This window comes from Hibiscus syriacus, unplaced genomic scaffold (genome assembly GCF_006381635.1).
Source record: "Hibiscus syriacus cultivar Baekdansim isolate YM2019G1 unplaced genomic scaffold, ASM638163v2 tig00111837_pilon, whole genome shotgun sequence".
Lineage (NCBI taxonomy): Eukaryota > Viridiplantae > Streptophyta > Magnoliopsida > Malvales > Malvaceae > Hibiscus > Hibiscus syriacus.
Genome location: NW_024063194.1, coordinates 12,559,339 through 12,584,933, shown reverse-complemented (window position 1 = coordinate 12,584,933; position 25,595 = coordinate 12,559,339). Strand labels below are relative to the sequence as shown.

Sequence of the window (25,595 nt, the reverse complement as noted above, 5' to 3'; positions counted from 1 at the left end):
ATTCAAACTTTTGATCATATCATAACTGTCAAAGGAATATTCCTAGGAACTCCATTTGTTATTTCTGCTGTCTATGGAAGCAATGACAACATCATTCGAAGACAGCTGTGGCATTAACTACAAAACCTGGAAAGAAACATTGGTCATCTTCATTGGATACTAGGTGATGACTTCAACATCACTCTGCACCCTTATGAATCTTCAGACCATGAACTGCTCTACCCTTCCTCCTCACTCAAATTGGGCTACAGCTTTTCATAACTCTGCTGTTCAATTCTTAGCTCCAGGAGTTTTAGACCACTGTATGGCTATAGTATGACTATCTAAAGAAGCTCCAACTAACAACCCTAAACCTTTTAAATTCTTTAATTTCTGGACACTTCATCCCAATTTCCTGAGAATTGTGGAGCAGTCCTGGCATCCTACTGCCTTGGTAGTCCCATGAAGGTTTTGTTCCTCAATCTCAAACGCCTCAAGAACGAACTTAAAAATCTCAACAATTTTTGCTACAGTGATTTACCTTCTCGGGTCAAGGCTAAGAAGCTTGAATTAGAAAAACAACAACTTCTTTCTTTAAAGGGTGAGGATTCTTTTGATAAAGAACTACAATTACAAAAAGATTTACTTATCCTTGAAGAAGCCGAACTCATGTTCTTGAAACAAAAAACAAAGGTTCAATGGATCAAAGAAGGGGACAAATGCACTAAATACTTCCACTCTGCAGTAGCTGTTAAGAAAAAGAAGATACTATCCAATGCTCATTAATGATCAAGGATTAAGACTTGAAACCTTTGATGCAATGGCTTCCGAAGTGCAAGAATTATTTATGAATTTAATTGGGAAAGTGGACAACAAAGTTAAAGGTTGTGACCATGAGTTCTTGAAAGACATTCTAAACTATTCAATGCCTCCTGATCTCTCCTCTAACCTTACCAAAGATGTCACCACCAAGAAATTAAAGAACCTATCTTTGCTCAAGGAAACGACAAATCCCCGGGGCCGGATGGTTACACTCCATTGTTCTTCAAAAAGGCTTGGACCATTGTTGGAGAGGATGTTGTGGGAGCTGTAAAATGTTTTTTTCAGTATTCTTCAATTTTCATGCATTCAACGCTACCACTATTGCTCTAATCCCAAAAACTCCAAATCCCAGCAAAGTCAAGGATTTCAGGCCTATATCTGCTGCTCAGTCATCTAAAACCATAACCAAGATTTTAGTCCAAAGACTGACCCGTCTCATCCCTGGAAAGGTCTCTCTCAATCAAACTGCCTTCATTAAAGGCATGAGCATTGTTGACAAGTACTCTCTTGGCCCAAGAACTAGTTAAGGGATATGGTAGGAAAGTTATATCCCCAAGATGTACATTGAAGATTGACCTCCAAAAGGCTTTCGACACTCTTCATTGGGGTTTTATATCTGTTTCTTGAAAGCATTGGACCTCCCCCAAAAATTTATAAACCGGATTGAAGCTTGCTTCAAAGGATCTAGATTCTCTATCTCCTTCAATGGGAGCCTAATTGGTTACTTCAAAGGAGCAAGAGGCATTCGCCAAGGTGACCCCCTTTCACCCATTCTTTTTGTAATTACCATGAATATTCTTTCCCAAATTCTGAATATGACTGTTGCGTCTCTTTAGTTACCATCCAAAATGTAAGAAAATAGGGCTCACTCACCTTTCATTTGCTGATGACTTGTTGATCTTCTGTAAGGCCAATGTAGAATCTGTCATTGGAGTCATCTATTCTTGATCACTTTTATGAATTGTCTGGTCTGAATCTAAATGCTGCTAAGTGTGTTTTTTTCTCTGCTGGAATTTCAAGGATGAACATCGAGCAAATTAAACAAGCTACTGGATTTTCCTACGTTTGCTTACATGTTCGATACCTTGTGTCCCACTGACTACTAGAAAACTTTCTGAGAAAGATTGTGACCCTCTTATTGCTAGTATTAAAGAAAGACTCACTATATGGTCTGCAAAAAATTTGAGTTACGCTGGAAGACTGGAAATCATAAGAGCAGTTTTGTTCAGCATTGCTAATTACTGGTGTAGGCAACTTCTTCTCCCTCAATCAATAATTAGAAAAATTGAACAACTATGCTTGAGGTTCTTCTGGAAGGGCTCTGATAAATCTGCATCAGGAGCAAGAGTTTGCTGGACCAAAATCTGTCAGCAAAAATAAGAGGGAGGACTTGGACTGAAAAACCTTAAAATCTGGAACAAAGCCTGTATGATTAAGCTCATAAAGAATATACTGGCTGGAGAGGGCTCTTTATGGGTAGCCTGGATTAATTCCTATGTTATACGGGATAGCAACCTGTGGCAATTGGTAGGAAATGCAAACTATAGTTGGGGTTTAAACCGAATACTCAAACTACGAACTGAAGTAACCATATCAATCTTGAATGGTGCTCTTTCTATAAAGGATATTTGGAAGGAGATAAGGGTGAAGGAAGAAAAAGTTCCATGTCATTCTTTGATATGGTTTCCACAACATGTTCCCAAACACAACATGCTAGCCTGGATGACCACCCTCGACAGACTGCCTACTCGCGATCGCCTGCAGCGTATAGGAATTACTACTGATGGGAGTTGCGTGCTATGTAATGAAGCTATGGAAACCAGAAATCACCTGTTCTTTGAATGTTCCACTGCTTCTTTCTATGGAACAAAATTCTGATTATTAACAGAATTACAAAATCCTGCTCTTCATTGGATGACCTGTTAACCTGGGCTTCCAACACTTGGAAAGGCAAGTCCCTCCTTATCACTACTCTCAAGCTTGCTTGGTGTGCCTACATTTACATTCTATGGAAGAACGTAATTGAAGGATTTTTACAGGATGCTCCCGATCCAAAGACGAGCTCCTTATTTGTATTAAAGATCTTGTAAGTATTAAGCTTAGAGGGAAAAGAATCAATAGGAATGATGGAGTCAACTCTCACCTCTGTTTTTCATGGGGGATTGACTAACCGATCTGTTTTTTTGTATGTTGAATGTATTTTTGTTTGAGATCGATATTTTTTTTGTAACAAACTTTGCTTTACTGGGTAATAAAGATGAATTATCCAAAAAAAAATGTTTTTGACGTAAGAAAAATATACATCTTTAAAATTTTTACGTAATAAAAAGAATAAGGTTAGGATTTTTCTTTATCATAATTAATATATTTTAGAATTTAAGTTTACGTTGTTATCTAATAGCAATTAATATTATTAAATATAATAAAAAATTAAGACATGAAAAAATTGTAGGGAACTAGAATTTGATGATATGAACTAGAATTTGAATTTGATGATATAAAATTGATAATCATTGTGGGATTTGGTTTGTGGTTGATGTATATAATGAAAAAATAGTAGGGAATTAGAATTTGATGATATATAAAACTGATAATCCTTGTGGGATTTGGTCTGTGGTTGATGTATATAATGAATTCATGGAACGAGACTATTAATTCATTAATTGATCGGCTTCAAAAAATTAAAAAATTCAATATTGAATTTCTTGGGAAAAGATGAGCGGCTACGAATCAAAATTCAGTTGTTATGTTGGGTTCTTGCCGCTTTCGGCGGCCATATGTTTGGTTACGACACTGGAATTTCAGGTTAAATATCCAATTTTCAATTATATATTGTTATTGAAATTAGTAGACAAAGAAATTTATTTGAATTGTATAATTGCAGGTGGAGTGACAGCCATGGACGACCTTTTTATTAAATTCTTCCCCAAAGTCCATGAAAGAAAGATGGATGCAAAGGACAATTACTGCAAGATGATCAATTTCTTCAGCTTTTTACCTCCACTCTACCTAGCTGCTCTGGTTTCAAGCTTTGCTGCTTCAAAGGTTTGAACCAGATTCAGCCGAAAGCCGACAATTCTAGCGGTTTCTTATTTTTCCTGGCCGGAGCAGCCATGAGTTTCGCTGCTCTGAACATCTGGATGCTTATATCGTGAGTGTGCTCCTTGGCATTGGAGTTGGCTTTGGCAATGAGGTTTGACCAGATAAAATCGTTCATATTTGTAGACACCCGTTTTTGTCCGGCCTTAAAAATTATTATTATTACATATTTTGAAGGCTCAACTTGAAGCCCAAATACAAGCCCAACCAGTGACCCAACTGAAACCCGGTCCAGCCCAACATCCAAACCCGTCCAGTTTGGACTCGAATGGAGCCCAACGATCCGACCCGTCCAAGCCCAACACCAGATCTGACCCAGATGACTTAGCAAGCCCGTTCGGACAAACCCAAATAGATTAGGGTTTTACCCTAATCTGTGAAGCAAACGCCGTCGCCGAAGGAAGGTGGACCGTCCATCATCGACGCGTGTGGTACACGCGCCCAACGTTTCAACTCCCAACCGACGCGTACACCTCACTGATGACTTCCCGAGCCAAACCTCACTCTCGCCGACCGCCTCTGACGCTACCACTTCACCTACAATGACAAGATATCAATGTGAACAGTAAGAAAAGATAGAAATATCAGAAATATCCAAAGAAATCCTAAGAAATCTTGGGCTGTCAATCCACCAGTCACTCAAAGTCCATCATGCAATCAAATCAGAAGGGAAAGCAACCATAAATCAAGGGTATTCGAAGAGAAAGAAAAAAACCAGAGGGGCTTTCAGTGAGAGAAGAGAGGTTGAATAGAAAGAAAAAGAAAAAATATAGAGAGAAAAACAAAACAAACATGAGATAAAAAAGAATAATAAAAAGAAAAAAAATAGAGAGAGAAGGTTCTTACCTTGGTTCGAAGTCGTGGAAGCCCGAAGGTTGTCGGATTTTCTTTTTCTTTCGGAAGGTAAGCTTTAGATCTAAGGCTAATGGGAGGGTTTTAGGCTAAACTATATTGGGATATGGGTTGAGGAAGATGAGAGGAAGATTTTGGGGGTGTTTGGGTCGCTCCGTCTGTAATACCCCAAAAATTTAGATAATGACCAAAATGAAAATTTTGAAAGTTTGATGGTCAAAGTAGAAAATTGGGAAATATTTGGGGAATTAAGTGATGATTTCTTAAAAAGGATTTTATTCCATAAATAGATAGTTTACTCTTGAGAGTGGTTTTTATAGAAATCATATTTTTGGATTTGGAATTTTAGTAAAGAAAAATTTGAAAGGGTTAAAGCCGGTAACGAATCGATAATTCAGATCGAATTGGAATTTTACAAATATTTGAAGGGTGTCATAAAATGGTTGGAAATATTATTTTAATATTTTAGATCAGAGAAATTTGGTTTGGAAATGTGCAATTTTTCAGATTTAACCGAAACAATGGAATTTAGTGACTAAAACACAATTTTTGAAAATTGCATGGGAAATTTCGTAAATCAAAGTCAAATTAATTCATCTTTGACTTTGAAATATGATAAGGATGAGGTGTCTTGGTTTTATGGTGAATAGAAAGATTCATTAAGGGTGATTTAGTCTTATATCAATTAAATGAATATTTTATTCATTTATAGTGGAATTTAATGTAAACTAGTATGAAATGCACCCAACATTTTATCCAACTTGCTCATCTTCTTCTCCAAGCTGCCGTGGGTTTCTCCAAAGGTGAGAGAAATCTTCAATTCAATTTTTAAGCAATTTCATTCAGATTTTGAGTACATAAAATATAAATTGTTATACGCGAAAGCGCTATCATTTGGTACCAATATTGCATGATAATCTTGTTGGTGTTCAAAGATCCCAAATTCTACAGTTTATGTTCATTTAAGGGATCATGAAATTGATGATGAATCTTGATGTTTGTGAGGTAGTAGATTCATATTAAAGCATGTATGATGATTAGAACATGTTTAATCTTTCTAAAACTTGTTCTTTAAGTTTGTCCATGGATTGTTTAAGTGAGAAAAATTATGGAAAAATTATATAAGGGTTGGAAATGATGAAGTATTCTATAAGCCTTAGAAAAATTAGGAACCATTTTGTAATTTTTAAAAGTTGGAGGATAAATTCATAAAGTTTGGAAAAGTTGTAAATGGTTGTATAATTATTTAATAGTTGATTTACTATGCTGGAAAATGTTGTTTTGGAATTGAAATGAGTGTTAGATGTGAAATATGACTATTTTGGAAGTTTGAAAGATTTATGATTTAAGTACAACATTTGCATAGTTGGGGTACTTAAATGTAATTATGCGTTTGTAAAAGCATTTGAATGGTAATAATTTCAATGATGTAATTATTGGTATTAAGAATCCAAGTGATAAAATGGTGAAGGACCATTTTGTGTAAATTGAAAAAGTTGGTTCCAATGTTAAAAGGAATTATTAAGAGTTAAGTATTTTGGTAGATAATGAGTTTCAAATATATTATGGAGTTATTTTGGGATATGTTTATGTTAGTACAATACTAACATATGTATCATTATGAATTTGTGATTTATATAGATCATAATTGATTTGCGATTGAAGCAAGTCAAGTATAAAAAGGGTTTATTGTGGACAATAGTGAGGCACATATTGAAAGATATAAAGTGTCAAGGTGAGTGCAATACATGCATGACATTATACATGGATGTTTTATACATCATCAGGAAGACTTGTGATAAGTCGACCTTGTTTATATCAGCATGATATTATGTCATATTTTTATATGTCAAAGTATGAAATTATAATGCATTGATTATAGAAAATGTGATAATTTACTATGAATGTTATTTAGGGTATGAACTGTCTAATGTAAAATATGGATAATATACTTGCCATGGATGGATCAAATAAAATAGATTGTATCCCAAGTAAGTCATTGAGGGACAGGTATAGTTGGCATGCCATAGAGTCCAACAACAGGCTGCATATTCGGGAATACGCTTAAGGATACCTAGTACAGATGGTGGACACGACCTTATGTGTCATACTCGGGTTACAACTACGGTGCAAGTATTTGACTCATGTACCCAGGGTCCTCAGGGTGTTATATTGGGCTATTGTCTATGGTTTATGGTTTATTGGTTAATAAATGGTAAGTATGAAATAAGCTTACAAGCTTATGGAATAATGGCAAATATATTGATAAAATAAGCTTACGAGCTTATGTAATAAATGGTAAGTATATTAGTAAAATAAGCTTACGAGCTTATGGAATAAATGGTTTATGGTATATTGGTAAAATAAGCTTACGAGCTTATGGAATAAATGGTAAGTTTATTGGTAAAATAAGCTTACGAGCTTATGGAATAAATGGTAAGTTATTTGTAAAAAAAGCTTACGAGCTTATGGGATTAAATGGTTAGTATATTGGTAAGAAATGTTATATTCAGTTATATTATTTTGATCATGGTAAAATATTGGATATGCTGGTAATATGATTTTATGACATTTTGATTTTTACAATGAAATTCATGTATGAATCGTATTGCACTGTTTATTATTTTAATTGTCTCACTAAGTATATACTTAGCGTGTGATGATTTTTAAGCGTAGGTAAAAAGCCAGTAGTAGAGTAAAGAGTGCAGAACAACATCAAGCATCGAGGAGTATATTTCAATATCAGTAAGACATCCTATGATGTATTGTTGACTTTGTTAGTGGCATGTACTTATTAATGTTCAATTTTTTTGTTGAACTAATCTGGAAACAAAATGGTAACTTTATAGTGATGAAAGGTTAATTTTTATGAGTTTCATATGTATTTTTCGGAAATTACTGTAGCAGTTACTATACAGTGCATCGGTACACTACAACAGTGCATCGATACACAATTTAAATTCGAATTTTTATGCATCGGTACACTGTTCACGGTACTGTAGCTGTGCATCGGTGCACAGTTCACTGTTCACGGTACTATTCATAAAAAATTCTTTTACCTTAAATTTATTATAATGAAGGATAATTCATATGATATGATTTTTATATTATCATTTACCATTTTAAGAAAATAAATTTTAAATAAATTTTGAATTGGAAATGGTTTTAGAAATTCGGGTGACATCTATAATCTGTATAGGTATAATTATACGGGTTATGGATGTTACATTTATTTGCATCAGAGCTACAAGTTTAGCCGATTCTAGGACTAAACCGAGTTTGTTTTGAGTTAAAAAGTGTATACATGCCACTAGGATATCAAAAGTTACTGATAGTTGTATATATACTGTGATGATGCTTATTGGGAGTAAAGTTACTCTTTAATAAAGTATGATGATTTGATTATGTTTAGATGTTGGAATTAAAGACAAGGGTAGAAAGTCGAAAATGTTGAAAAGAAGGTTGAGATTGAAATCGACCCAAAGGGACCCGACACGACTTATGTAAAATACCTTAGAAGGGTGGATGTTGTAAGGGATTTTTCTCCATTTTGTGGAAGAAATGCTATAGTTTTCAATGAAGTTTATAAATTGGAAGAATCGATTAAAAAGTTTGAACGACTTATAATAAAAGTCGAATCGGATGAGGATTCAGAGGAGATTTCTAAATCTAGTGATGATTCTGAGGTTTCTCCAGGTAAGTTTAAATAATTGAGAAATATTTAAGCTAAGCATTAAATTGTTTAAAACATTGTTGATTTGAGTAAGAGGAAATAAATAAGCGGTAATACCTTGTCTGCTAAAAGTTTACAGAAAGTTGAGTTATTAGTGAATCAAATGATTATGAGTTGGATTGAGAATAGATATCAAGTTCATAAAACTTGATAGAATTACCTTTTGAAGGTAAATTTACGAAAATAGATTGTATACCTATTCTATGCTACGATAAATTATTGTTTAGATTGAGATGGATTCTCAAGAACTTGAAAAGTGTCAAGTTCGTAATGATAAGAAAAAGTAAATTTGTTTACTAGTGTGATTTTAGCATTAACTGCTATGAACCTATTGCTACAAATTTATCAAGTTTTCTTATTAAATGATGTGGACATTTAGAATTTCATTTGTGATGGAAAATGTTTCAACTGTTCGACAATATTATCTTTGGATATGGAAAAGTTATAAAGATTTCCTTAAGAATGAAATAAGGAATTCTAAAGTAGAGATATTCAATTCTACTTGATATCGAGTGATATTATAATGGAAGACCTATGGGTCATAATACAAGTGTTAGTTGGACAAATAGTAAATCTCCGATAAAGATTCAGGAGGTTATGTTACCGATGAATCTTATGGAATTATTATTAACATGTTTTAGATCATTTTTATCATGAGTTGGTTGTCTCTGCATTAAGGTTCAGTTAATGGTCGCAAGAAGCGATTAATTTGGAAAAATGCGAAGAAATTAAGAATTTTAATGATTGATGAAAAAGTGAAATCATCAGTAACGTGATATCACAATGGTTTCAATTAAGATGATTAAAAAGGATGCATAGCTTTTCTAGCTAAAGGGATAGATACTTAAGTATCTGAAGTAAGATCATATGATATTTCCATAACTTGGGAATTTTCATATGTCTTTTTAGATTTATTATTTGGGTTACCTCCAGATTGAGAGGTGAATTTAATATTGATGGTTATCAAGGTATTGATCATGTATTTATGGGTTCATATCGAATGATTGCGATTGAGTTAACAGAATAAAGAACAAATTGCAAAAGCTGATAGATCGAGGATTCTTTAGACTGATTATTTTACCTTGGGGTGCATCGGTGTTGTTTGTGAAAAAGAAAAATGGATATATGTGATTATGCATAGATTATTGATAGTTAAACAAAGTAACTATCAAGAACAAGTATCATCTTCTGAGGATTGATGACTTGTTTGATCAACTTAAGGGAGCATCTGTTTCTCTAAGATTGATCTTAGATCGGGATATCACCAGTTAAATATTAAAGAGGAAGATGTTCAAAGATAGTTTTCAGAACACGATATAGATACTACAAGTTTCTAGTAATGTCGTTTGGTTTGAAAAAAATGCTCTGGCAACATTCATAGATTTTATGAATTGAGTATTTCAATTTTAATTGGATTAATTTGAGGTAGTCTGTATTGATGACATTCTGGTATACTTGAATACAAAGATAGAGCATGATGCTTATCTTCGTATTGTATTTGAAATACTTAAGGATAAAAAGTTATATGCTAAACTGTCAAAGTGTGAGTTTTGGCTATCAGAAGTTGATTTTCTTAGTTATCTTGTCTCGGCATATGGCATAAAAGCTAAAAAATATAATAAAAAGAAAAAGAAAAAGAAGAAAAAATAGAAAAAAGAAAAGAAAAGAAAAAGAGAAAAAAATGATGAGAGATTATTAAAATATATATATATATTTCACTTGTGGAAAAAGGTAAGACTAAAGACTTTGAAGTCAACTCTGATGGGTGTCTATTTTATCAAGGAAGAAATTGTATTCCTCATGATGATGAGTTGAAGAAAGATTTTTTGAGGCACATTATAGTCCACTGACTATGCATACAAGTGGGAACAAAATGTATCAGGATGTAAAGAGTCATGTTGGTGGCCTGGTATGAAAAGAAACATTACTAAGTTTGTTGCTACATGTTTGACATGTTAACAAGTAAAAACTGAGCATAAAGTGCTTTCGTAATTGTTGCAACTGATTTTTATTCCAGAGTGGAAGTGGTAAAAAGTCACTATGGATTTTGTTAATGGACTACCTTTGATATCAATTAAAAAGGATTTCATTTGGGTGATAGTGACCGGTTAACTAAATCGACACATTTCATTTCGATGCAAATAGACTATGCATTGGATTGAAATGGTTTTAGAAATTCGGGTGATATCTATAATCTGTATATGTATAATTATATGAGTTATGGGTGTTACAGTCACACCGGCGACGAAGGCAAACTCTCTCTTCCCCGATGAGAAAGTTGAGAGAGTTTTAATTTTCTCTCTCTTCTCTCGGTTTGGAAATAAGCAAATGAAGACTATGGTCAAATTTTGGCCTATATCGGGCATATATATCATGCCCGAACGACGTTTTAATGGGGGTGTCAGCGTGTTTTGAGAAAAGGGTAAATAGTAGTGTAAGTCCCTTCAACTTTGTAATCTTACTTTTCATCCTTTTAATGAAGTTTTACTTTTTTTGGTTTTGAGCACTTATATTTCAGTATTTATGTTTTAGTACTGTTATTACAGGTTGTGCATTCTTGTTAATGTTTGACTTTGGTCTCGATATTTGTAATTATTTCATTTTAGTCACTACCTTGCATATGGTTTATTTATCATTTACTCCTTCATGTTTATGATTTTATGTATTTTAATCCTCAATAACATTTATGGGTTATTTTCATTTTTAGTGTCTATATTTATTTAAAATGTTGATTGTGGATCTGGTTTATTTATATTTATTGTACTGCCCTTCAAATTTCTTTTATTACTATTTTGGTCCCTTAAAATAATCAAATGTTATTTTTTATGTTATTTGTGTTAAGAGTTGTAAATTTTATTTTATTTTGTTCTAGTCCTTTATGAATATGTATATTTTGTATATTACGACTATCTGTATTATTTTAGATAGACATTATTAGTTTTATGTGTTGTAAATATTTTATTTTTAAAGATTCCAAATTGAATTTGTTTTCAGCATTTTCCATTATCTATCGATATGTTATTCGAATGTTTTCATGAACCTTTATTTGTAGAATGAGCGTGTTAAGCATCACTTTGTCGAAGTGATGCGATACGATACGACATTTTAACGAAATGGGAACTTGAAATAAATCTAGTTTATCTTACTAATTAAATTAATTTTACCAAATAATGCAATGCATTTTTCTTTAAATGGCAATTTTTGTTATTTTACGCAAATGCCTATTTTCCATTTATATTCGATTTGAGTTTTTATAGAGGGGGAATATTCTTTACAGATAAGAAATAGACGAGATAGCTTTCCCGATAGAGGATTGCTAATCTCAAGATTTCTTTTCACGTTAAAGGATTTCCCCTAACCAATAAGTCGAAGCAAATTAAATTAACTTTAGTAAATGAATCATATTTTTAATTATTGATGTGAATTCATAATTTCTGCCATTTCGACAATGTGTAAGCGATTGAGTACCAATTTTGGGCGTTGTGGGGGTTCTAATCCTTCCCACGTAATCGACTCCCGAATCCGTTAAATCGAATATTTGGTGACGCATACCAAGTTTTGTCTTGAAAACGATTTTTCTTAAAATTGTTTTAAAAGATGTTTTTAGGTTTTCGACCTGCCTAGATCAAAAGTTGATGGTGACTCCTTTTTAATTTAATACAAATTAATTCAAAATCATCAATTTTTCAAAATAAAGTCATAATTGTTTTTTAAAATAATATTTAATTGTTTTCTTAAAAAATGGTTATGACAGTTTGACGACTCCGCTAGGGACCTTTTTTTAGAGAGTCAGACTAGGTCGCTTACACATTGTCGTAGTGGTGGAAATTATAATTTCAAGTCTATAGTTAACTTATGATCCATTTATTGAAGTTTTCTAATTTCTTTATTTCTTTAAATTACCGTACTAACATTTCAATTTATTTTCAGCGTTGTCAAGGTTTTTTCGAGAGTTTTCTTTTTCTTTTGAGTCAAAGGTTTGTATGTTCCTCCTCACACACATGTCGTGCATTTGCATAACATAAGCTCTATACCCGAGCTTCGTTCTAAATAAGTCGGGGTAAATGTTTTACTCTCGTAAGAATTTATTCTTCGTATGAGTTTTAGCAAATAACCCCTGGGATACATGCCTTACACCTTCGTAGGGATGTATTCCTCTATGGGTGTAAGGAAGTGAATCCCCACGAATTGAACTCATTCCATTCTAAACTTATAATGGGTAGGATCGAGGGTTTGGTAGCCCAAGGGGCACCGACATCAAGGACAATTTGAGTACCCTTTCTCATTAGAACCGAAACCATGCATATAGTGAACCATAGAACGGTCTCCCTAGGTATAGTCATACTGAACATCTGTCCATTAGTAGGTACCCAAAATAAGTGTACACAAAGGAGGAGAATCTCTAAACCTTTACCTTTTACTTTAAGTTCATAGAATATATTTATTCTTTTCGAATAAAGGCATGCGAACTATATATCATGCGTTAGGATCAATTTCTTGAAAACAAATCATTTTGTGTAGAAAGCATGTCTGGGTAGGATTGCTATCTAATAAAAGCATGTTCGGGTAGATACCATGATCGGGTAGGTGTTGTATTTATTTTTATATAGCATCTTTTAATTTGATTGATTATCTTGCTCATACTAACTTATTTCTTTTCTTTTGTTTGTGTCATTTTCGTCCATCTTTGTATTGCATTTCATCGACATAACATAATGCAAAAGTGTGGAACCTCAAGGGGATATTCAAGATAAAATTTTCATAAGGAGAGGTAAAAGTTTTCAATCAAGCAGTCGCATATACAGACATGTCGAAGGCTAAAAGAAGTTCAGAGAGTATAAGAATGAGACTTGCTCAAAGATCATGAGACTGGAAAGATGGTCCATTGATTCAGAAGTAATCCAGTGGTAGAGGCTTATCTACGATCATTCCATTGCTAATTACCAAGGAGCGACTCACTGACTTTAGCACCGCTGGGGAATTAACAAAGTTAGGTTACAGAGAGCTTGAGGGGCATCATTTTCATGTATGAAGATCGAGACGAAGCACCGTCCCATTTCAGAATCAACATCTAAGCGAAAGCATGTCTGTAAAATGAATATCTTGTAATGTGAAGGCTTTTATCTCTGGTGAAAATTTTTCTACGATATTCATCATTGGGATCAATCTTTTTGCATCTGCATTTGTATATTTGCATTTTGCATCTGTATTTCATTTTTTAAGCATTTTTGCATCATTCATGAAAACATGGAATTAATCCATGAAGGATTCGATAGAAGTGGTATTAATAACATGACACCACATTGAGAATAGAAGCAAGATTTGAACAATTAAAGGAAGAAGTTGAAATCAGTACAGTAGGAGCCTATTCAACTGGGCGTAGGGCTGAGCCTTCCAGGATGATCCGAAAAAAGAGTCCCCATATCCTTAGGGCTATGATGTTTATGCCGCAAGAAGTTAGCATACAGGAAGCTCAGGGCACGCCATTAAAAATTGTGGGGCATTGAAGCGCAATCTGATTGATTCAGGAGCATGGACATTTGAAGAATGATGGGGCATTCTAATGCTAATCAAGAAGAGATTTGCATCTACTGTGAAGCATTTTTCAATTGAATTAAGAGCATTGGTTTGTTTAAATTTTTTCTGTTCTGTCTTTAATATTTGCTTAAATATTTTTTAATCTTTTAATGATTGTATTTATGCTACCTTCTAAGGTTGAACAATTTAACGATTTTTAATCTTGTAGTTCTTCAATATCGAATAATTACAGATTCTTTTAGTTCTTCAAGAATTATAGATTTTTGATATATGGCAAGATTAGACCTTTCTTATACCATCTAAAACTAAAAATAAAACCTCTTGATTCTTTACCCGATATAATTCATGGTCACTACCAAAGAACCAAATTTTTACAATAAATTTCTTTGAGACTTTGAAACATTTCCTTTATCTTTTTTTAGACATAAAAATTCATAGCCTTACCTTTTCTTGAGCCAATAAGGTCACACCATCATCTTCTTAGACGCAAAACCAACATTTTTTCTACCAATAAAACCTAAAGACATTGAGTACAAGATGTTAACTTGACATAAACTGTCCTACAAGAAGACACAATGTGGGGCATCTCGCATCAATTTCCTGAAGATGAGTTTGTATAATTGAGACATGCTGGAGCAAGAAACAAAAAAAGGAAATTAATTCAAAATAATTCTATCATGCAATAATTATAATGTTTTCATGTGAATAATATTAATCATGAAAATCATCCTCCTGGGGATACCTCTTTGCATGGACTTCTATGTATGAAATGATAAACGACTTTCTTTCGTTATCCATTCACAAAAGAGAAAATATATATCCCTTGTGTCCCCATTTGAGCCTGAATTATATTTTATTCTGATTCAACCCTAACCAAGGATCACCCTCCACACTGGGTTAAGGTGAAGAAAATCTGCTCGCATGAGTAAAGACCATCAATCCAGATAAGATACTAAAAGGTGAACCAAATGAAAAGTGTAAAGATCAAATCAAAGCAAAGAGGAAAAGAAAAGAAAGAAAAAAACAAAGATAAATGAAGCAAAGAGAAAAGAAGCAAAGAAAAAAATAAAAAAGGAAAGAAATAAAACAAGACAAGAAACACATGAAAAGAGTCTCTCGAGTCAAATGACACATTGAGCTTAAAACCATAAGATTGATCAAGTGCAATCATTCTGGAATCAGTTCACCAAAGATCATGGAACATCTAGAAAAAATAAAGAATGCATACGAGTAGATTCAAATCGAGCAAGACAAGATTGAAGACAACTGAACGAATTGATCCTTGGTTCAATTACCCTTAAACACTTGTTTGGGCCTATTTATCCATTTCTTTCATAACCGTGAACCAACCTACATTACGTTCCAAAAAAGTCCCTTCTAATCATACATGGATTTCTAAACAAAAGAGACTATCTTCAGATTTCACCCCGCCCATTAGGATTAATCTTTTATTTACAAAAGGTTTTCTAAAATCATTAATGCATGATAGAGAAAAATGAAAAAGGGGGGTTCAAGACGTAAAATTTTGAATAACGTATTGAAACCAAAGGAGGATTCGAGTTGAAAATCTGAAAAGGTGGCTCGAATATAAAGACTGTCAAGTTGTTGTATAGGAGGCGATCTCACAAATCCCTTGACAAGATATCACATAACCCGAATGTGCTTATGAGAGCTGAGAGTCGGAGAAAACTTCCAGTAGATGAGCATAGAAGCTACTCCATCAGAATAGTGAACATCAAAGAAATGAGAATGTCAAACCTTTTACCAAAGACAACAACCTGAGACATCTTATCCTTTCCTTACTTAACCCTACCTCAAAGATAACAGTAATCCTGAACTTGTCAAATAGCTATATTTTTTTGAAGGATTAAGAGAGTAATTAATTCTTTGATATCCAATGAACTCTTGTTTTATGATTTGTCTCGATTGTGAAACCTAGAAAGTGACAATATTTTTCAAATTTTGTTAAACATTTTTCAAAATTCTTTTAATTGATATTTTTCAAAATTTTGAAAATAAAAGGATAAGAAAAACATTTTCAAACAAGACTCTCTCCAAAGTAGATCTTGGTAGATGATGTATTGCTCTCAAATACAAATCTCATGTTTACAATCAGTGCTGAAGCAATAAGTGATGAATGCTGGGGTATTTTTAGAGACTCGTATCATCCAAGAGTACAACATCATTGAATTGAGCAGACATCAATGAGTCAGAAAAATGTGAGAATAATGAAAATGGTGAAGCAGAGACTGTGGAGCTCACTATATATGATTGTTTTGTCCATTATCACAATATGCAAGTTGCATTATTCTGGTGATTTCCCGAGCATTAATGTTGACAAGCCAAAGCCTCCCACGTGTATTCCTAATGAGCTTTGTTCTTTGGTGTCATTGTAACGCTACACAAAAGCCCTGAACACCATGAAAAGAGCTTCCTTGGTTGAAAAATCTAGACATAAGCCGAAGGAAATGATGAACAAGTTGCCAATGTTTGAGAACATCCAAATTTCCTGGAGCTCCACAGTTTCTCCTTCATACTTTACCTGATAAGAAAATTATAATCTCTATGAGTCTTGATGAGTTTGGCAGAGTGACACGGTATATGGCTCTAACTAGGATCAATGATCAGTACCTTACAAATTTGCTTTTAAAAAATCAATGCAAAGCTTGGAAGACTAAATTCGATGTCAGCAATTGAGTAAACATCTTCAAGTCTAGTTGTTTCTATGGTTCCAACTATTATCCTTGGCATAGATGTGTCCCATGGTTCTCTGGGGTAGTCTGACATCCTATCAAATATTGTGGTGGCCAGCTCCAGATAGTGGTCTTTGATTTCTTGCTACAAGACAGCTATGCATACATAATCTCCGAAGCTTGAAATGATAGATTCTCTTTTTAAATCATCTGGAAGATGATGGTGGTATCATAAGGGAAGCTCTACTGTATTTCTATACAAATCCAGACAAAGGAAGCCAAATTCATCAGGGGTAAAATTTACTGTGGCAAGCAGAAATTGTCATGAGTCAAGATTTGCCAAGATGCACGCTGGTGCAAACAAAGAGTGAAGACAACCAATCATAGAAGAATGAAGACTGCCCATGCATCCATTCCCATAACAGATCAAGAAAACATGCATCAACACATACATACATGTTACATGAGTTTACATCTTTGCATCATACATTCATCATCACGCGCAATAAAGACTTTGATTTTTCCTCTCATGAGGATACTTTTAAAATTTTCACTTGAAATTTTGTCTTTCTTAAAGACATTTTCCCCTTTCATGAGTACAAATTAAAAAATTTATCAAATAAAATATAAACTTCATCATGACACCCATAAACATCCAGGATAGTCATTCAGAAATGCATCATTTTTTTATTATCTTTTAGGAAATAAAGTTCGGAAATGATCAGATGTCTTCAACTTGAAAGAACAATGCCATCAATAGAACTGATATCCTGAAGTGAATGATCAAATCTTCTAAAGGCAACTAGATTTCCTCAACATGCAAGAGCAGATTGTTTGTCGTCTTTAAGATTGTTTCTCTCGAAATAAAGTGTCGTCTCGCTAGAGACAATTTTTTCTTAAAAACAAATTTTGTCTCGCTTGAGACAATTTTTCTCAAAAAAAAATTTGTCTCCTTGAGGTAGTTTTCCCTTGAGATGCAAATTTTGAAATTGTTTCACTTGAAAAAAAATTATCTAAATTGAGATTGTTTTTCTCAAAACAAATTTTGTCTCGCTTGAGACATTTTCCACAAATTTTGAAATTGTTTCACTTGAAACAAAATTAATCTCACTTGAGGTTGTTTTTTAAAATAGATCCGTCTCGTTCGAGACAGTTTCCCCTTAAAACACAAATTCTGGAATTGTTTCACTAGAAACAAAAAAAACTTAAACCTTGAGATTGTTTATCTTGAAACAAGTTGTGTCTCTCTTGAAACATCATCTTTGAGATCGTTTCCCTTGAAACAAATTTTATCTCTCTTGAGACAGTTTCTCTTGAAACAATATCTTAGAGATCGTTTCCCTTGAAACAAATTTTATATTTCTTGAGATAGTTTCTCTTGAAACATCATCTTTGAGATCGTTTCCCTTGAAACGAATTTTGTCTCTCTTGAAACATCATCTTTGAGATCGTTTCCCTTGAAACAAATTTTGTCTCTCTTGAGACAGTTTCTCTTGAAACATCAACTTTGATATCGTTTCCCTTGAAACAAAGTTTTGTCACTCTTGAGACAGTTTTTCTTAAAACAAAAAAAAATCTTTGAGTTTGTTTCCCTTGAAATATTATCCCTAAAGATGGCCAGCCGTCCTCATCACGTAGGAACCGTGTCATCCACTGACAGATCTCCTCATCACGTAGAAGTCGCATCACCCTTAGATTACCAGTCGTCCTCGTCACGTAGGAACTGTGTTATCATCATCCCTAAAGATGGTCAGTTATCATCATCACGTAGGAACCATGTCATCCACCGACCATATCTCCTCATCACGTAGGAGCCGCGTCAACCTTAGATAATCAGTCATCCTCATCGCGTAGGAACTGTGTTATCATCATCCCTAAAATGGCCAAGACGTCCTCATCACGTAGGAACAGTGTCATCCGTCGACCAAATTTTCTCATCACGTAGGAGCCGTGTCACCCTTAGACGACCAGAACTCTTCATCATGTATGAGCAGTGTCGTCCTCAACAATAAACATATCAAGTTTCCAAAAAGAGAATCAGACAAAAACTTTTGCCTTTTTAGTCTTTGTCCTATTCTTGTTAACATAAGAATGTGCAAAGAGGGACAGTTGTAGACACGTGTTTTTGTCTGGGTCTTAAAAAATTATTATTATTATTATTATTATTTATTTTAATTACATACTACAGCCTAACCAATGACCTAACATACAAGACCCAGCATCCAAACCCGCCCAGTTTGGACCCGAATGGAGCTCAACGATCTGACTCATCCAAGCCCTACACCAGGATCTGACCCAGATGAGTTAGCTAGCCCGTTTTGGATAAACCCAAATAGATTAGGGTTTTACCCTAATCTATAAAGAAAAAGGCGTTATCGAATGAAGGTAGACCATTCATCATCGGCGCGTGTGTACACGTACTCAATGTTTCAACTCCCAGCCAGTGCGTGCACCTCACCGATGACTCCCAAGCCAAGCCTCACTCTCGTTGACCGCCTCTGACGCTGCCACTTCACTACAGTGACAAGATATCAATGTCAACAGCAAGAAATGATAGAAATATCAGAAAATATCCAAAGAAATCCCAAGAAATCTTGGATGTCAATCCACCAGTCACTCAAAGTCCATCAGGCAAGCAAATCAAAAGGGAAAGCAACCATAAATCAAGGGGATTCGAAGAGAAAGAAAAAAAACTTGAGAGGCTTTCGATGAGAGAAAGAGAGGTCAAACAAAAGAAAAACAAAAAATATAGTGAGAAAAACAAAACAAAACAAAACAAAACAGGAGATAAAAAAGAAGAACAAAAAGAAAAAAATAGAGAGACAAAAGGTTCTTACCTTGGTTCGAAGCTTGGAAGCCCGAAGGTCGCCGGGTTTTCTTTTTCTTTCAGAATGTAAGCTTTAGATTTAAGGCTAATGGGTGGGTTTTAGGTTAAACTATATTGGGATAGGGGTTAAGGAAGATGAGAGGAAGATTCTGGGGGTGTTTGGATCGCTCCGACCATCGTGTACGGCGGTGGCGGCGCGAAATCTCTCTTCCCCGATGAGAAAGTTGAGAGAGTTTTGATTTTCTCTCTCTCTCTTCTCTTAGTTTGGAAAGAAGCAAATGAAGACTTTGGTTGAATTTTGGCCTATTATCGGGCTTATATGTCATGCCCTGAATGACGCCGTTTCAATGGGGGTGTCAGCGTGTTTTGAAAAAAGGGTAAATAGCAGTGTAGGTCCCTTCAACTTTGTAATCTTACTTTTTAGCCTTTTAATGAAGTTTTACTTTATTTGGTTTTGAGCACTTATATTTCAATATTTATATTTTAGTCCTGTTATTACATATTTTGTATTCTTTTAATGTTTAACTTTGGTCTCGATATTTGTAATTATTTCAGTTTAGTAACTACCTTGTATATGGTTTATTTATCATTTACTCCTTCATGTTTTGATTTTATGTATTTTAGTCCTCAATATCATTTATAGGTTATTTTCATTTCTAATGTTTATATTTATTTAAAATGTTGATTGTGGATCTAGATTGTTTATATTTATTGTTCAGCCCTTTAAATTTCTATTATTACTATTTTGGTCCCTTAAAATCATCAAATGTGATTTTTATGTTATTTGTTTTTAGAGCTGTAATTTTTATTTTGTTTTGTTCTAGTCCTTTATGAATATGTACATTTTTATATTACATCTATATTATTTTAGACAGACATTATTAGTTTTATGTAATGTAAATATTTTACTTTTATAGATTCCAAATTGCATTTGTTTTCAGCATTTTCCATTATCTATTGATATGTTATTCGAATATTTTCAAGAACCTTTATTTGTAGAATAAGCGTGGAAAGCATCACTTGGTCGAAGTAATGCGATCCGATACGACATTTTAATGAAATGGGAACTTGAAATAAATCTAGTTTATTTTACTAATTAAATTAATTTTACCAAATAATGTAATGCTGTTGAAAACATTTTGATGTTTCGATATAACAAATTAAGTATAAATGAATTTTAAAATTTTACAAATGATTTTCTAAGTATATTCGATTTAATTTCTCGAATATCAAAATATTACTCCTAGTCTTTCAAAAGATCAAATTCAATCCTTACTAAAGTGTAAAATTGTGTTTTAATCTTAAAATATTTTTGAAACAATTTTCACAAAGTATTTCGAACCAAAAACGAGCCAAAAATCAATTTTTCAAAAGAGTGTATCGATGCACCAATCCATGCATCGATGCACCATTGAATAAATTGAACATCGAATGCATTTTATGCATCGATGCACATACCATGCGTCGATGCATTCAGGTTTTATGAAAACATCAAATGCATTTTATGCATCGATGCACTCAGGCTATTTTGAAACATCGAATGCACTTCATGCATCGATGCACTCTTAGTGCACCGATACACTAAGGGTTCAACGGTCAAAATATTTGAATTTTACACATTGTGTACCGATGCAGTAGCCTTATGCATCGATGCACCAGACGCTCTCAACTGTTTTATTAATTGTTTTCATACTTAAACGGCTCTATTGACTCCACTAATCATCCCCAACGTTCAGAATCAATTGAAGGAGTATTTAAACAAGCTTAGAAGTCATTGATCAATAACAAGAAACAACGAGAATCAAGAATCAAGAATCAAGAGAGAATCAAAGAGAAAGCATCAAACCTCAAGTTTGAGCATTTCAAGCCTATTTTGCATTCAATATTCATTTTGCTTTCAAGAACACTACTTGTACTCAATTGTATTCATTCTTGAGTGTTCATTTCTTTGTTCTAGAATTGTGCAAACACATTTACCTTGTGAGGTTTTTCATTAAGTTTGCAAATTTGTAATCTTCTTTTTGAGAAAGAGTGTTCTCAAGAATTGTGGTATATTCTTGAGGTAGTTGTAAGGTTATCTCTTTGGCCTCAAAAGAAATAACAAATTAGTGAATTTGTTGGAAAATCCTTAGTGTGGATAGCTAAGGTAGTGGATGTAGACTTTGGTTAAGAAAGTCGAACCACTCTAAATCGCTGTGCAAATCTTTTCAATTTTCTGCAAAAGCTTCCACCGAATTTTTAATTGCCAATTCACCCCCTCTTGGCCGATTCCATCGATCGATTAACTAACAAATGCATTTATGTTATTTACGCAAATGCCTATTTTCCATTTATATTCGATTCAAGTTTTTATCTAGGGGAATATTCTTTACAGATAAGAAATAGACGAGATAACTTTCCAGATGGAGGATTGCTAATCTCGAGATTTCTTTTCAAGTTAAAGGATTTCCCCTAACCAATAAGTCGAAGCAAATTAAATTAACTTTAGTAAATGAATCATATTTTTAATTATCGATGTGAATTCATAATTTCCGCCATTTCGACAATGTGTAATCGATTGAGTACCAATTTGGGGAGTTGTAGGGGTGCTAATCCTTCCCCACGCGTAACCGATTCCCGAATCCGTTAAATCGAATCTTTGGTGACGCAGACCAAGTTTTGTCTTGAAAAACGATTTTTATTAAAATTATTTTAAAAGATGTTTTTAGGTTTTCGACCTACCTAACACAAAGGTCGATGACGACTCCTTTTCAATTTAATACAAAATAATTCAAAATAACAAATTATCAAAATAAAGTCATAATTATTTTTTAAATAACAGTTAATTGTTTTTTTAAAAAATGGTTATGACAATATTGTTATTGAATTTCATCTTGCAGTGAGTGACTAATAAAATTGATTGTGCAGGCAGTTCCATTGTTCCTGTCAGAGATAGCTCCAGTCAACATCGTGGAGCCGTCAATATTCTCTTTCAATTATTTGTAACCATAGGGATATTGTTTGCAAATCTGGTCAACTATGGCACATCAAAAATGCACCCTTATGGGTGGAGAGTATCTTTGGGGCTTGCCGGCGTCCAGGCCACCATTTTTGTTCATAGGTTCCCTGGTCATCACCGAGACACCGATGAACCTGGTTGAGCGTGGAAAGGAGTCTTTGGGGCATACAACGCTGCGAAAGATTAGGGGTGTCGAGGATGTTGAAGCCGAGTTCCAGCAAATTATGAAGGCTAGAGAAATTGCCCGGGGAGTGAAGCACCCCTTCAAGGAACTCATGAAACGCAGCAGCATGCCCCCTCTGATTATCGCCGTGATGCTTCAAGTTTTTCAACAGTTTACAGGGATCAATGCCATCATGTTTTATGCTCATGTCTTATTCCAAACTGTTGGATTCAAGAATGATGCTTCGTTGTTATCCTCTGTTATAACCGGACTCGTAAATGTTTTAAGTACGCTGGTGTCGATCGGTGCAGTCGATAAGTTTGGTAGGAGGGGATTACTTCTTGAAGCATGTGTTCAGATGTTTGTAAGCCAGGTATGCATCAGTTTTTAACATGTATGTCGTAATCTGTTACTGTGACTTCTTATGTATGTGATGTCTGCAGATTGCAATAAGAGCAATTCTTTTAAACTATCTTCACGCCACAGATTCACTAACAAAAAACCTAGCTATTATTGTTGTGGTACTTGCGTGTTTGTATGTAATGGCTTTTGCTTTGTCATGGGGTCCTCTTGGTTGGCTCATACCTAGTGAAACATTCCCTGTCAAGACAAGAGCAGCCGAATTCGCGTTCGTGGTTAGCACTAACATACTTTGCACCTTCATCATAGCTCAAGCATTCTTGTCCATGTTGTGTCATATGCACGCCTTTATTTTCTTCTTGTTCACCGGCTGGATATTTGCCATTGGAGCATTCATGTTGTTCCTGTTATCAGAGAGGAAAAATGTGCCCATCGATGCCATGGTCTACACGGTTTGGAATAACACCCTATTGGAAAAGGTTCAAGGTTGATGAAAATTAAAACATACATGTGATATAATGGCGCCATGGTAGGATAGTCATGCTACTGTTTTATAGGATAATCTTAGAAATAATTTCTTTACAATGTCTAAAATACTTGTATAGTTTCACGAGTTTTATTTCGATTTTAAGTAATAGATATTTACTTTTCTCTTTCTTTTAATTCATGATATATGTGCTATGTATCATCATTTAAAGGGGATGATATGGTGATTCATGTCCATTTTACGTTTCATGTTAGGAGTTGGTAACTATTCCACCTAAACATAGAGTTCATTCATCCAATTTTTACAGTCAGTGTTCACCTAATCTACCCCATATTTTCCTATTGCCTTAAACATAGAGTGCGTTCACCCAATGAGCGTGGTGGCTTGTCCCTCAATACTCAATATATTCCATGAAAGTGAGCCGAACTTAGCAACTCTAGCTTGTTTGGAACTCTATTGAAATTCTCTCGTCTTATTCCATTTCATTTTTCACCATACTATGTAAATTATCTTCCCCATCTGACCTTACTTTCCCTTCTTTAGATAGCTTTAACTCATTACGGATAGTAGGGAGGCTCTCTCCGTGATTGTTTGAGGAAAGGTACCGAGTGGAGGTTCATCCTTGGTGGCGCACATAATCGACCTTACTAGACGACGTTAGAATTGAGATGTTGTTTATGCCCCTCGCAAGGGCAACAAGGTTGTGGATGACATGATTAAAGTTTCTTGGTCTCTTCCATTCTTTTCATGCTCCCCTTGATGCCATAAGTGCTTTGCTTCATGCGGATTTTACAAATTCTTCGAAAAATTTAGTCGGCTTTAGCATTTGATGCTACCATTTTTATTCAAAAAATATTTTATTAATAGCGTAATGAAATAGTTTAGTGATTTAATTTCGAAGAAAAAAATAATTAATTGAAATATAAAAATTCAGAGATCACTTACGGAGCTCGTATACATCAAAGGGTGTCAATTGAAGCTCCAAAGTTTGTAAAAGAAAACGATTTTCATATAAATAATATATATATTTAATGTAGAAGTAAATGTAAAAGATACCACTTTTAGAAAGATTTTTGACGCCCTTTAAAAAGAACTTGATCCAACCTTTTAAAAAATATTTAGAATAAACAAATGGTCACTAATATTTGAGTAGGTTTTTGTTTTTCTCAATAAAATTTCAAAAGTAACAAATTGATCACGAACATTATCGATCTATAACAAAATTGTTACTAACATTTTCGATTTATAACAAAATGATCACTCCATCGTTATCTCCATTAAATTTGATAATGTGACAACACTAAAAAAAGGTAAATATTTAATATTACCCTCAGCTATTGCTAAAACATCAAATATGTCATTAAAAATAATTTTATATCTAATTTATCCCAATAACTTTTTAATTTAAAAATCCAAAAATTATAATTACACTTGAATAACTTAAAAAAATAAAAATCTATAAAAACATCAAATGTAAAATTAAAAATTAAAAGATCTCAAAAATACTATAAAAAGTGATGAGTTTATAAAAAATAAATTCGAACCAAACTAAAATTTTTTAACTCCACCTTTATTGGAGATGTTATCAGAAACTTTTATAGAAAAAAATTAACTTCTTTAACTTAAAGATTCAAGTTTGGAAGAAAAAAAAAAGAATAAGAGAAAACATGAAGGGAAGGAAATTGGGCGTTTTTTGTCATTACTGTAAACAAAATAAAAATTTAGGGTTTCAGGACACATTGATTTTTAATTAAGGATTTACGGTATTTACTACAGTACATGAAACTCGTCACTTCGATGTGATGAGTTTTAATAAAAAATATATATTTTTCAAACTTTTATCTTCGTTGTGATAAAAATTAATAAAAAATATATTTTTTATTAAAAATCATCACCTCGAGGTGACGAATTTAAATAAAAAATATTATTTAGACGAACTCGTCAGCTCGACATGACGAATTCATTAAATGCTATAAAAATGTTGTAGATCCCCAATTAAAAGTTTATGTGCCTTAAAACCCTAATATTTTTTTCTAAGTGCGGT

General features: G+C 33.7%; 1 pseudogene; it reads left to right on the top strand.

Moving 5' to 3' along the window:
- Positions 1-799: 799 nt before the first annotated feature.
- Positions 800-23,555, top strand: LOC120171841 (annotated as a pseudogene).
- Positions 23,556-25,595: the final 2,040 nt, after the last annotated feature.